This window comes from Periophthalmus magnuspinnatus, chromosome 12 (genome assembly GCF_009829125.3).
Source record: "Periophthalmus magnuspinnatus isolate fPerMag1 chromosome 12, fPerMag1.2.pri, whole genome shotgun sequence".
Taxonomy (NCBI): Eukaryota; Metazoa; Chordata; class Actinopteri; order Gobiiformes; family Gobiidae; genus Periophthalmus; species Periophthalmus magnuspinnatus.
This window is the reverse complement of record NC_047137.1, coordinates 9,700,132-9,714,732: the sequence shown is the minus strand read 5'-3', so window position 1 is coordinate 9,714,732 and position 14,601 is coordinate 9,700,132. Positions and strand designations below refer to the sequence as shown.

At 38.9% G+C, this 14,601-nt stretch overlaps 1 protein-coding gene across 2 annotated transcripts in view; it reads right to left on the bottom strand.

Annotated features, from left to right (window-relative positions):
- cntfr (ciliary neurotrophic factor receptor) overlaps positions 1-14,601 on the bottom strand; it is a 482,053-nt gene that overhangs the window by 323,116 nt on the left and 144,336 nt on the right. Inside the window, exon 2 of one of the 2 annotated variants that reach the window (XM_055225685.1) lies at positions 13,614-13,652. The gene's annotated coding sequence lies outside the window, so the exon portion shown is untranslated. Of the gene's footprint in view, positions 1-13,613; positions 13,655-14,601 lie in introns of both variants that reach the window. The other variant, XM_033976220.2, reaches the window with a different exon arrangement.

The window sequence follows — 14,601 nt, the reverse complement described above, 5'->3', positions numbered from 1 at the left end:
TAAAAGAAAATGTAGTGATGTGGGTTAGCAAGTCAAAAGAAATTGCATATTTTAGCTGGAGTGGATTTTTGGGAGTCCAGTTATTTTTTGTATTTTTTTGTATTTATTTATTTTATTTTTGTTATTTATTATCTATGTATTTATTATTATTATTATTATTATTATTATTATTATTATTATTATTATTAATAATAATTTATTTTTACTTCAGCTTTTTCTTTTTCTTTATTTATTTTATTGATTTAAGAGCCATATGTTTGAACCACCTCTGGACACTACAACCTTTTGTAGAGATATGGTCCACCTGAGCAGAGATAAGGGGGAAAAAAAGTCTAAATTGTTAAAGTTTGGTCAATATCTGACTATAATCTTATTTTATTTATATTAAAATAAATTATTGACATGCTAGTAACATGTTGTTATTAAGAAATTTGATACATTTCAAGAAATTTCAAGTTTGTGATGAAAGTTTTCACGCCATCAACGTCAAACAATAACACCTTTTTTATGCACATCCTTAGCCAATGTGTGTGAACTTGTTGTAATAACTAGATATACACTGTCTCCATATCAGAATACAAGCATTTTCTCGCAGTGTATACATGTTTTTTTTGTTTTTTTTGTTTTGTTTTCACTGATTTAAGAGACAAAATTTCAAATCTAGGACAAAAGTTTCAGTGCGATCCAGCTCAGACGATACCATCTTTACATGCCCTCGTCTCCTCCTTAGCCAATCTGTGCGGCCATGTTGTAATACTTGCATACACACTCCATATGGGAATACAAGCGTTGCATCCCCGCACTGTACTCCCCATGCATGCACCAGCTAACAAGAGCCCGTCAGGAATCGATACCTGGCCTGAAAAACGACATGGCTTTCAGCTGCTGCGACCACATCAATCACCCGTTAGCATTAGCTCATCTCCCCATGCCGCGTCCGAGCTAGCCTTCCATGCTATATCTCTTCCACGCTATCTTCCACGCTCCCTGGCCCGACTTCTCCCTCCCTCTCTCCCTCCCTCCCTCTGCAAGCTCAGCGGATGCCCCTTGTCACAGCTCCGATTTCAGCCTTCTGAAGTTTCCTAATTGATCGCAATTAGAGCCGCTATACAGACTAAAGAGGGGGGCAGGAGGGAGGGAGGGAGTTGGGAGATGGGTGCAGGTGCAGGGGGCTGAGGGGGTTGGAGAAAGCATGACAGACCCAGAGACACAGACATAAAGAGAGAGAGAGAGTGTGGGGCAAGGGGGGTGGGTGGGACGTGGGGGAGGAAGAATTACAATCAATATGGCTGTTTGGAAGAGTGGCTACATTAGCGAGTGGACTACATCTGACCACATGCAGGCTGTAGCTGGGGCAATAACACAGGGCACTGGGGAGTAGGGAGAGGGAGGAGTGGAGGTAGTACAGACAGAGACGGGGGGAGATGTCGGGACACGATGGAACAAAGTGAAAGCCAAGCCAGACTATAGGGCAGGGGAGTTTCTATTGGTTGGGCCATTGTGTAAAATGCTGTTCAGAGGCTTAACTAAGAGAAATGATATCTAAAGACACATTTTTGCTTTGCTATATTTACTCCATTCAAGCTTGTTCCATTAATCTTCTGAGCCTTAGAAATCGCGTCATCGTTTGAATTTTCCCTAGATTGTTATGTCACAGGTAAAAATCCTGAGATCCCATGTCTATAGATAGCATTGTAGTGAAAGGAAACATGCCAAACTTCCTCTGGTTGTTTATTTTCTGAACACGAGGGCTACTGTAGGCCGTAACCCACGTCAAAACAAGAGCAAAACAGCAGCAGTCTCAACGCACTAGAGCCAGTCTTCAAATACAGACCAGTAACTGATGAATGGAACCTCCTCATTAACGTGTCAGCATAGCAACAAAGTGTCACATACAAAAGCAGTTACATTAACAGCAACACAAACAGTTACAAGAACAGTAAAATGTGTCAACTCTGATTTAAACACACAATATCAGAACATTACAAATGGTACAGCTCTGTTGTAGAGTTTTGACTTCTTATAGGACAGTAATGGGGAGATAAATATTTATTTACATTTTGCTTGCTCCTTTATTCATCAGGGGTCGCATAACAAAATTGTCAAACTCTGATTTAAATGCCATAACACCAGATGGTCCATATGGTGTGCTGGAGATTGCAATGTGAGTGTTTTGCCAAAAGACGCAAGACCAGATTTGTCTCGTGTCAGTTGGCATCAATTTCAGCACAAAATCCTCTTCAAAATTGCCATAAAAATTTTACGCCATGATTGCAACACCTTATTTCCTGAAATTGCCCTGGACATTTTTTTGAAAGCAAAAAAAAATAAGTTTAGAAGTGAAAAATACATTAGCAGCGGTGCAAGGACACCCGAGGAGCGAGTCGGGGATAAGGTCGGATAAAATCAAGAGAGATTTTGTCGAGAAATGTAACAGCCAAGAGGTGATACGGTGGCCTGCGAGTGAGGGATTTGTAATAGAGATAGACAAGGCGATGAATGACAGGGCTAGTATAACAATGGTGCCCAAAGCCTGCTGTATCCTTCGTGCAAACGTCCCTGATCCCTCCCTTTTTTACATTTAAATTGTCTTCCATTGTGACTTGCAAGCCTAGATTAACCCCCATCAGCTAGCAAATACTGGGACACTTTGCCATCCAGTTCTGACCCCTGCAAAGCCAGCCAAAAGCTATCTCCAGGACACACTGTAAAAATGGTATTTAAGTTAAGACGACTTGATGATTTGAACTGATTTGATGAATTTATGAATTTTTATTAGAACTTTTCTTCTTTTGTGCTTGATTTAGATATTATATTTAATTATTTTGTCTATCAAAATATTAAATACTTCTACTTTTTTGTTTGTTTAAAGCAATATATAAGGTTTTGTTCTATTTTATGATCGTGAGTATTATTATTTTAGTAGTAGCAGTATGATTATGTGTACTAGTATATAAGTCTTCTCGTAGCTCAGCATCCAAGGCCATTCCGTTGATCTTGGATGTGTTTAGAGAGTTGATTTCATGGACAGATCCCTCCTAAGGATATGTGCTGTGCCCACATTGGTTGTTTTTTAGAGTTCATGCATAAGTACGTCGCCTGGTATTTGCTCTATGTACGTGTCCATTCCCCTTTTGTTTGATCCAAGAGCTCTCACAATCACCGGGACAGTTGATATTTTTATCCCCCACATTCTCTTGATCTTTATCTTGAGGTCTTCAGCTCCATCAGCCCCCTGGAGAAAAGCAGCTGACACGGTGCACCTTTAATATCTTACTGTCAACTATTCAAAACAAGATGAATATTACGATACCAGGCCATTGCGAGTCTTGGTATTTTTTTGCAGTACGCCGCCCACTCCTCCTCCACCCCTCCCCTCGCTAATCCCTATCAATGGGCGCACACAAACAGCCACTGTCACCAATGTTTGCCGGAAAGATCGGCTCAAGTTTCTAACCCTTCTATGACTTTACTTGTCAATGTGACCCTATGGCTAAGCTAACGCAAGCGCCGAATACCAAGCGGGTTGTCGCCACCCGCCACTCTAGCGAATTGTCAGTTGCAGCAGATGGGAAGTTGGCAAAGGAGGACTTGTCAAATCATATATAGGTCTTCGCTTCAGCTTTTGGCGCGACCATCCAAATTTGCCAGTCAGGAATACTTAGGTCCGCAGCGCTGTCCTGTCATGTCAATGCTAGGATTTTACAAAGCAGGGCTCCCTCGGTACGTTGTCTTCGGCTGTCTTCCAAAAAAACAACGTTACTGGAAATATTGTCATGTCAGCTCGGGCAGAAGAAGGCCCGGGTTAACAGGATTGCGTAGGCTTATTGCGTTGCTGTCAGCGAATTCTGGGTCAACGCAATGGCAAGTGGCGCTGATTTTAATATTGCCCTGTCAATGTACGTGCATAGGCTGCGTCTGGGCTGACAACAAAAGCGTGGAAAGACAATAGAGAGATGGAGGGGGAGAAAACGAGATAGGGAATGAGGGCGAAGGTGACGCTGATAAAATTATATTACCTGTCTTGTCTGTGTAGTGTCAACAAAGCCATGGCAGGGATGTGAAATGGGGATAGTAGCGCTAACCCAAAATAATGTGCAATAGAGCAAATCCTTCAGCTAAGTTAGCCCTGACCAAACCTAGTGTAGCTCAAGTTCTGGAGATTCCCTGGGCCCTTGCGGCATTAAAGGATGGGTCAAATTTATAGGACCAATTTACCTGTGGGAACAATAAAATGTTCCTGAACCTTAAACCTTAACCTTAAGTTGGTTTATCTTTGAAGGACTTAAGATTGTTTGCCTGACCAGCCAAAACGACGCACTACGACAACCGAAAGTTGTATGGATCTGGTATCGTTTCCTGTATCTCCCCGACTTCAGATGATTGACAGATGGATTACCCAATCAGAAATACCTGGCTGGTTTATGTAAAAAAAAAAAAAAAAAAAAAAATGCAATAAAAAGAAATGTATAAAAAAAAGGATTAAAAAATAATTAATAAAAAAAAAATTAAAAAAAATACAAATACAAATAAAAAATAAATAAAAATACTATAAAGGACCGACCAACAGTACAGATTCCTGCCAAGTCAACAAGCGAAGAATGAAACTTTTATCTGAAGTAAAGTAAGTTGTATATTTTGTGTCATTGGACCAGAGGAAGAACATCTGGTGTGACAAAGAAAAATAAAATCATCCAGGACTTAATAATTGTGTTTGAGAGCTACTAAAACTAAAATTATATCATGCTTGTCCCAGTGCGGTATTAGAACATCAGACATTTTAATCAAGTGTTGTAGGTTGCAAAGGGTGTAAAAAGAAATCCACCAATACTCAATAACTGTGTGTTTGAGAGCGACTAAAACAAAAATTATACCACGCTTGTCCCTGTGCCACTGGAGGAAGAATTCAACGCCGTGGACAAAGTCGTCTTGAGGAACAATTAGGAATACCTTGCCATGCCTTATCTCTTACATTATATCGCTTTGTGTAAAAAGTAACTTTTGCAGTTCTCAACTTTTGTTCAAACCGTGCGGATGTTCATAAACGTTGACAGACACATGCATAACTTTGTGGGAAAATGAAAGCCGCTAATGCAAAGTAAGTCTTGATGTATAACATTAGCTACTCCCACACAGAATTAAACAGAAGGGAACAGACTGCAGCCAGATCTTTGCTTTTGGCAGACAGACACACTCCCTTCTCTATACAGTTCTTGACACCGGAGGAAACTTGGGTGTGCAGAATATATATCAAACGGATTGCTCAAATGGAATGGAATGCAAAGCTTAAATTAAAAATCTCTCTAGGCCGGCGTACCGATATGAGTCATCCAGATCACTGTAAAAAATGTCCCTTGCGAGTTTACAAAAATCATTACCGGAATCATTCAAAATATGTTGCATGTGAACTCACAGGTGACATAACTTTACAAAGACAGTTATTGGAACCGTTTTTGTTGGAATTAAGATAAAAAAGAAAAAAGTACAAAGATTTTAGGTGTGTTTTTATGGTTGCAAATATGATTAGATGACACTTTCTTTCTGATAATTGGTTACGTAAAACTTTTCTGGTGCAGGGTTTGTCACCTGTTCGTTTTCAGGGAGATGATATTACTTTGCCTGGAATGTTCCGCAATATAGCTGTATCTATCTTGCATTTCACTTTACAGGTGTTCTAATTGGAATGCACTGATCCAGCTTTTCCTGGTCAAGTATCTGCCAATACCCGATATCAACCGATACCAGTGGCAAGACTGAAAACAGCATTTACTTCCTTTAAAAAGAACAAAAACAAAAGATAATATATGCCAAACCGATCAAAATCTGTTATGTAGCTGTTATTTATCAGTCAAATAACTCCAGAACAGCTTTGCAGATAAAAGTTCACACTTTCTACGCCAACTACAACCAGTAAATAACTTTATTACACCCGTTTATATGCCCAATCTGAATATTGCATAATATTCTGATTGGACATATTTAGAAGGAGGTATTTGATCCAGTAATCGGCACAGATAACCTTTACCAATATGGGATCGGTCCATCAGTAGTTTTCAAAGCTAAAATACGTTGAAAATGAAACTTATACCTTAGCCTTATACTTTTAAAGCCCAACTGTGTAACATTCTAAGCACAGCAATAGCATCTCCACAGAAACAAGCAAATGGCGATCGCTCCACCAGAAAAGCTAATGGAGTGCCTTTAACTGATCTTTTTTTTTTTTTTTACCTTTTTATGCAAAAAGACACACGTATCTAGTGTTTCTATTCAATCCATGCTACATTTGTTTCATGATTTCAAATGGCCCTTGTGTGTCGGTGTAATTACATCAAACAGAGAATATTTGTGCCTTGCTGGAGACTAAAAGTGGGTTTGTATTAAAAAGCTCCCCGTGTCCGCTGCTAGCTAATGAAGTCTATTAAGTGCTGCTGTGGCCAAAGTGGTAGATTATTGAATATTCTAAATGGGAGCAAAAACACACAGTGATTTTTGACATAATGAGTGAACTTGGCAGGGCACTCAGGTAATTCTCAGCGCATTAGGCCGGTCTTTAGTGAAGCGCGTACACGTGAAGGTGAATGTTAGTCCAGATGAAATGGAGAAATAGTAAGCCAATTTGGAGAGTTTACAGCTGAGTGGATATGCAAAACAAATATGTCAGACAGGAGGTGCAAGGTTCAGCAGTGTTGGTGCGGTCGGTGATATCGTGTTTGTACGTGTGGGTGGAGAAAAGAAGAGTCAACAAAATCAAAACTATGAAGCACATGGGGAAACTGAAAATGATAGAAATGTGTAATAGAGAACAATGGCTTATAATTATAGACTGGATATAGAGATGGAACTAGCTAATGTGCTAGCCGCTGAGTTCCAAATAGGAAGTGATCGTGAGTGCACTTTACACTGAAAAATTGTGACTTGTCTTGGTCTTAAAATGTTCGTTTTAACCTGCTCGACATGATCCTGGTGTTTTTATTTCGCCATTGCGCCTGTAAGTCAAGGTATGATCAGGCGATTTCTTTCCCCTAAGTTGCTCCTGCTAGCATTAGCAACAGGTTTGATTGACAGCGTTGCTAAGAGCCTGCTCCCCGCTAAACCAGCAGTGTGGGCAGGAAGGGGAGTTACCTTCAACAGCCTCAATCCAGAATGGGTCTGTGGTTGCTATGATACTCACGGTTGTAGTACCAAATATGAAACTCGACTCCAAATTTGCCCCAATAACTGCTCATTTGACTGGAGCCGGACGCTATGGGTGACGTCACACTCACTTAGTTCACTTCTTTATAGAGTTTATGCTTATAATGGAATAGTGATAGGTGGATGGATGCCAAATATCGATACTGGTGTAGGTATCAAAAAGTACAAAAACAAATATATATTAATTTAAAAAAACAAAAAAAACAAAAAACAGGCTGTTTAGGGGACAACAGCCCACTCATTTTTAAATCTAAATTTTAGATTATCTGCACTTGTATTTGATTTCTAGATCAGTTCACACAGTTCATTATCTTTGGGGTAAGTAATAAAGCCAAGGTGCAATTCTTTATAGAAGAGTTTGTGTCTTAATTGCGTCTTTGTTGCATTATGACTGTGATGTCTTTCTTATTCTGTAAAGCACTTTGAATTACGTTGTGTACAAATTGTGCTATACAAATAAGCTTGCCTTGCCTTAATACAACACTCATTGGTATCAGATTGGTATTCGAGGTTGTGGTATAATACTCCCTACAACAGGAGCATCTGCGTTTTAAAGATCTGCACCATTCTTCCCCTGTTTTGTTGTTTATGTTTTTCTTTTTTTTCCCCCTAAAACAAGACCTCAGCAGCGTAGCGATAGAATTTGTATATTGCAGAAGAAGCGCTGACTTGCATTCTCTCCCACACCTGTTCTAGTTATTCCTAACGCTCCATATTTACGACTCCCACCCTTGTTTACCTGTCTACTCAAAATGACTCAAAGTGCGCCTCGCTTGTGTCTTAAACGCCTCGATGGGGTGGGGGGGATAAATTCTCCGACTCAACTCAATTACACCTACTGCGAAAAGACCTTCCCTGTAATTTCCTTGCATTACACCTGTTTGTCAGCAGTCGCCTAGAGCCGCTAGAAGACCGCTTTCTGCACTTCCAATCCTTTTAAACCACCAAGGGAATCTAGCGGGGAACCAATGAGTTATGGTGGCCCCTCCCGCTTCAGCTACAGCCCAGTTACCCTTAAGCAAAAGCCCTCAACACTTGTAATTTATCTGGCCCAGCTGCTGAGCGAGCAACAATTTACATTTGCTAATACGGTATGCAAATATCGTCTGTCATTCCGCATCAAGATCGGAAGTGGACTTTCTCCCGTTCAATTAAATAAATGGGTCGGGGAAAACTTTGCCGGAGATTTGTGTCAGGGAGTTAAAGTGTGTACACATTGGGTTAGTGTTCAAAGCATTCTGGCAGGCGCAGACTTCCCTGTATGTAATCCTATAGCGCTGGGATATGAGAGGATATGGACAGAGGAGAGGAGGCTAATGCTGCGTTCACACTCGCATTTGTTTCATTCTGGTTTTAGTCCAGTTTAGTCCTGAAGGAGATTTGATTGGGTCGTGGTCTAGTCCTGGTTTGATCCCGGTTTAGTCGAGGTTTAGGTCAGAGGTTAGTCCCAGTTTAGTCAAAGTTCGGTGCTGATTATGTGCAAGTGTGGTGTGTGCGCTTTGTATGATAGTGGTGTGTGCGTGAGTGTTGATGTTGGTCGGAGGTGCAGATTGACAGACATCAGCATAATAGTAGTTTACCACCGTCGAGTGTGGAGTGAATGAATAATGTACGTAATTTTAAGTGGCTTTGAACATCTGGAATACATTATTATTATTATAAAATGACCACGGATCTGTGAGAATATTACGAGATATATTAAAATGTTTGAAAAAGTTCACTTTTGCTGTGCTGTAATGGCAAATCGAACAACAACTAGCATGCTCTTCCTGATTATGGGAAAATAAAACACTCTCTAATTAGATACAGACAGCACATATTTTACATATGGACATATTTTGACCTCTAGAACTGTTTCATATTGTTCAAATAAGTGGAAAAAAGATTGGGTAAAATGCATATTTTATTGCATTTTTATTGTTTCTACAAAAAAAGTTTTAGTGTCAGTGCTTCAATCACAAAAATCGATTTGTGTGGTAATATTTTGTTATTTTTTAATCAACAAATTGACATGCACGTCCATTTTAAAGGTGTTTGTGTCTAACTTTTCTGATGAAGGGTCCACCCTCTGCTTGATGTCATTGCCTTGCTTGGAATAATCCACAATATTGCATTAAACTTATGTATTAACTTAGGTTAGGCCACCAGACCAAGTTACTGGTCAGATCTGTGGAGACTCAACTCCACTCACCACTAGGATGGACTTGGTCTTTATGTATGTATTTGAAACAACAAAACGCCTGTTAATTAAATAAATACAACATAGATTAATGCCATCCTGTGGAACATTGCAGGTAAAAGCAGTGAGCAGATCCTACACCAAAAGCTGCTTAATGCCCTTTTAAATTGAAAATCAAAATTTAAATCTAAAAAACGTTTAGTGGGCAGCATTGTAGTACATTTATTTTCCATATTTAGTTTAACTTTAATGTTTATTTTTTTGGGAATATCAATTAAAACAGTTCACATTTCTTAAAAATCATTACACAACCCTTTATCTTTGCTGAATAAAACTGCACACACACATGCACACACGCGCACACAGTCATGTTCAAAGCATAGCAGCAGCTTGTACTTCCTTGTATGTAACTTTAGATTCCTGGGCTGCCAGTCTGAAGGCATGGCGGTGGACTTTGTGGAATCTGGATATGTGTCTCCGTGTGTGTCCCCCTCCTTGGCCCATGTCCTCCCTGTTGACATGTGTGCCCCATAGTCTCCCCTCCCATAGCGTCCAGAGCCTAACCCAGACCCTACACAGAAAATCAGAGGAGATAACGGCATACCTGGCATATGAGTGTCATTCTGTTGGAAAAACTTTGAATCACTGCGGAAATTAAGTATAAGTCGCACCGGAGTATAAGTCACACCAGACAAACAATACATAATAATGAAGAGAACATTTCACATATAAATCGCATCTGAGTATAAGTCGCACCCCTGGCCAAACTATGAAAAAATACGGTAATTGTGTTATATTATGTTAAGACAGCAAAAAAATAAAATAAAAAGATAAAAAAACAAAACAGTTACGGATGCCTTTAAACCTCCCTTTACAAATGTCATATAAGAAGTGGTGAAGTTTAACATCTTGGCTGGAAATTGCACGATAGTTATGGTTAGACTAATACAAATTAATATTAAATAAATGCTTAAACTGTCAGAAAAATTTTTTTTCCTTCTACGTGAAGTGTCCCTGTGTTTTTCATGCCGTTTTTCTGCTTTAAAAATCTGTTACTTCCTGTATTTTTGTAATTTTCTTGTCAACTTTTCTTCACAAACTGTCACTTAACTGATGTAAAACTATGATAGATATTTACCACAAGCGCGATCCCACCAAACCAAGTCATATTTAGAAGAAAAAAAAACATGAAAACTTGTCATGCACTTTAAAGGCCTCAGTGGAAGGGATGAATTTTGCAACTCAACTAGGCTGTGTGCACAACGGCAGCTGGCTTCTTCCAGTCAGAGGGACAGTCGGTATGGGCATTTCCACTTCCACTGCATCGGGCAGATCAGGCAGTGGACAGGGAGCTGTGGGCGGATGTCACTTGCAACATGTTAAACACTCTAAACAAATGCGAAAAAAAAAAAAAATTCACCCAAGGATACTTCTGCTTTTAGAAAGGTACTTCTTTGTGTCTCAATACTAATGCCAACTTCTATTAAAACATTCAACTAACATGCCAACATAATTTCATTTGTTTTAAAGACTAGCTGATTATTTGTAGGTGTAGATTGTAGTCTGTAGCATTATTTAAATATTAAAATTGGTCTCAGACTCAGAACAATCTTCTCCTGTGGATTAGCAGTATTAACAGCTCAATCTTTGAATATTTTTACATCTTTGTTGGAAACTCATTTGTTTGCACTGGCTTTTAACACGAGCTGAGCGGGACTCTTGTATTGTGTTGTATTTGTATTGTTTTTTTCGTGTTTTTGCATGTTTTGTCTTATAATATTGCACTTTATATCGCCTTTGTACAGAACTTTGGGCAGCTGTGGCTGTTTTTAAATGTGCTTTAAAAATACATTCGACTTGATTAAACTTAGTATTAGCATTAGCACCTACACACAAAGATATCTGGTAGCTTTGTAAACACAGACATGTCCTGCGGTGAAGTGTTCCTTGCATTTGTAAAGTGTTTAACATGTTGTCGGGGACATCCTCCCGCAGCTCCTGATCTGTCAGGATTTATTGATTTTAGCGCAACTCGGCAAAAACCTCATAGACATTACATTACGGTGGAAATGGCGTTGCTTGCTTTCTTTCTGATTGGAAGTTGCTGGCTACCGTTGTGCACAAAACCAATTACACTTACTGTGAAAAGACTGCGATTTCCTTGCATTACACCTGTTTGTCAGCAGTCGCCTAGAGCCGCTAGAAGCCTGCTCTCTGCACTTCCAATCCTTTTAAACCTCCAAGGGAATATAGTGGGGGAAACCAATGAGTTATGATGGCCCCTCCCTCCCATCCCTAACTACAGCCCAGCTACTAACCCAGAGCGTATACAGAATATCAGCGGAGATAGAGGGCGTACATGACATGTGGGTGTCAGCCTGTTGACATGAACGAGGGTGTGCATGGCTAGCATTTCTGCGCAGAGGAATCCTATCCACCATCCCGGGGTCCTTTCAACGCCCGCCACCACCCACACTCATCACACGGCCCTCTACTGACATACGCACGTCGCCACGGTGACCAGATAAACGCAAGACATGCTACTGACAGAGGGGAGACCGGACCACCATGCACCCAAACAAGTAAAGCAGGGGGCTCACATTGTATCGAGCTTCATGGGTCACATTCACAGGGCAGGAATGGACCTTAACTGAACAGCTTTAGAATGATCTTGAGCTGTATCAGAACAAGTATAAGACATATAGAGTAGTATACACACATGGACCACTATGAACCTACCTGGACGACTGAGGGATTACACAGATATAAAAGAAAATACTATGATTTAATTTTGAAACTGTCATTCTGTCGGTTTTGGGTATCGAGTCTATCCCTTAGTATTGAAAATTGATAGATAGATTGAAATAAATGGTCACGTTTATATAGAAGAAGAGGGTGGCAATGTCAATCAATCAAAACCAAAACTTTCTATAACGTAGCATTGCGCTGGGTTTCAGAATGGTGAAAAACTAGGACCGTTCCCATAGTGATTGACAATTTAAAGCTAAATATATCTTTTGAATGAGGAAAAAGTCTAGTTGCGTAGTTGATGCCGAGCAAAATTCAAGGTTGGATGGGTTAGCAACGTTGGTGCTTGAAGAAAAAACAGAAAAAAACCCAAAAACTTTATATCTAGATTTCTTCAGGGCATGCCACGAACACAGAGAAAACATTATTATTTATTTGATTGTCAACAGATACTTAATCCACTTGGCCAATAAACAGCAAAATATCCTCCCAAGAACTGTAAATATTTAAAGAAAAAAAAAAAAAAAAACTTTCTGGAGCTGGACAAAATCTGCCTCAAGCTACAATTTTGCTGGAATTTCAAAAAAACATTTGGAGCCAAAGTGCAAAACAAGAATATTCTGTTTTCTTTTACTTTTTACCTGGCCTGTCCGTTGCCGTGGAGATATCAAACAACTCCCACAACCCAGAAGTAAATAGATTTCAATTGACTGAAAGCTGTCTTTTTTATAGCTATGGCATTGTCTACCAGCTATAATAGTATTTGTCCGTTGTTGTAGGCCTAAATAGCTAGCGTAAAAACAACTAGACAACTTATAGTACATGTATACATGGGCTTAGTCATGTTTTATCTGATAAGAACAACATTTTTTGAACTTTTAATCATATTATAACATTGTTCCCACATTAAAAACAAACCTGGAGTTGTATTTCGCCTCATTGCTGCTGGTTTCAGTAATCGGTTCAGTAATGCTGGTGCAAACACTGTTGGAAATTTCCCAGGATTGTGGCGTCACAGATAGAGACTCTATGCACTTTTTAAATCCATAAACCATCACTAGTCTTGTTTTAAGCATTTCTGTTGTCAAATCACATTCATTACAACTCTGTGTTTTTACATCAACGTATCTGGACATGTTGGTTATCCGCTAGTTTAACTGTGTTCCCCATGCTGCCTTAGCTGTACTAGATAACAGTATGGGGAGCAATGAAGCTGTGAAATAATGAGTGATTCTTTACCTCTACAACCCAAGATGCCAAAGCAAACGTACTCGAGAGCGTGTTTAAAAGCTAGTAACAAAAAAACCCAAAAACAACTCAATGCATAAAATGTGTTCTTTAAGAAACTTTCAACATAAATAACTCCATCAACAGCAGCCAAACAACACATTTATAGACGGGGGGAATAGTGAACCAGCTTTTCATCCAACATATTTCAAGAAAACAATATGGCTGAATCACCTGAATGCGATTGGAAGAAAGAAAAACTTACCTTTGATGAGATGAAATGTTGGCACAGACCTCCTCTTCACTCTATAACACACAAAAAGGAATGATTATTATGCTGTTTATACATCTTTTCTTATGTGAATGTGTAAAAGAAAGTTTACTTGTTCTGAAAGTTATCTCCTGGTTTGGATATGTACACATACAATTCGATTTATAATACAGTGATAGCTTGATATTAGGATGGAGGATAGCGTTGTGTGGTAACTAGGGTAACAAGAGATACACTTTGCAGCCTTCAGTCTATATTATAACCAAGAAAATACAATACAGTACATGTTTCCTAGTGAATCACATAGTTTTCATAGGTTAGGATTGACCATTAGACCACGTTTTGAAGTGTGACATATTGCTGGAGTAAATATAGACAATACATGATAATATTGAAACATAAAGCAGAAATATCCCCAAAAAGTATTCTAAATGTACAATATTGTTAAAAAATATGAGCTGTCATAAAATAAATTGACAGAATGCAGCACTTAAGTAGTTATTGTGTTTACACGGCAAGTCTCACAGCAAGAATTTATCAAAATGTCCCGACTAGTACAAAAAAAAGTACACACAATAAATACTGACCCCCAAAAATGATTGTCTTATCTGTCATGAATTGAATGCTAAGTCGATATAAAATTTGACAGGGTTATTTATCATATTATCATGACATACAATTACAAATGTGGTCTATTTCCATGTAATTAGCACTATTACCACAGTAACTAAAACATTAAAAAACAGGAGTCCTTTTAGGAGCACTGTGTAACTTTTCTAGTGGGGAGTCTGTCACCTGCATGTCTTGGAATGTTCTACAGTTTGGCATTAAACGTACCCATCCTTTATTTAGTGAATTACAGATGTTTTATTGCTTAAAAGTATCTTAAAGAATGAATAAATAAAAAATAAGATATAATTTTTTTTATTACATATGCATATATATTTTATTTATTTATGTATTTATTTATTTTCATTTTATT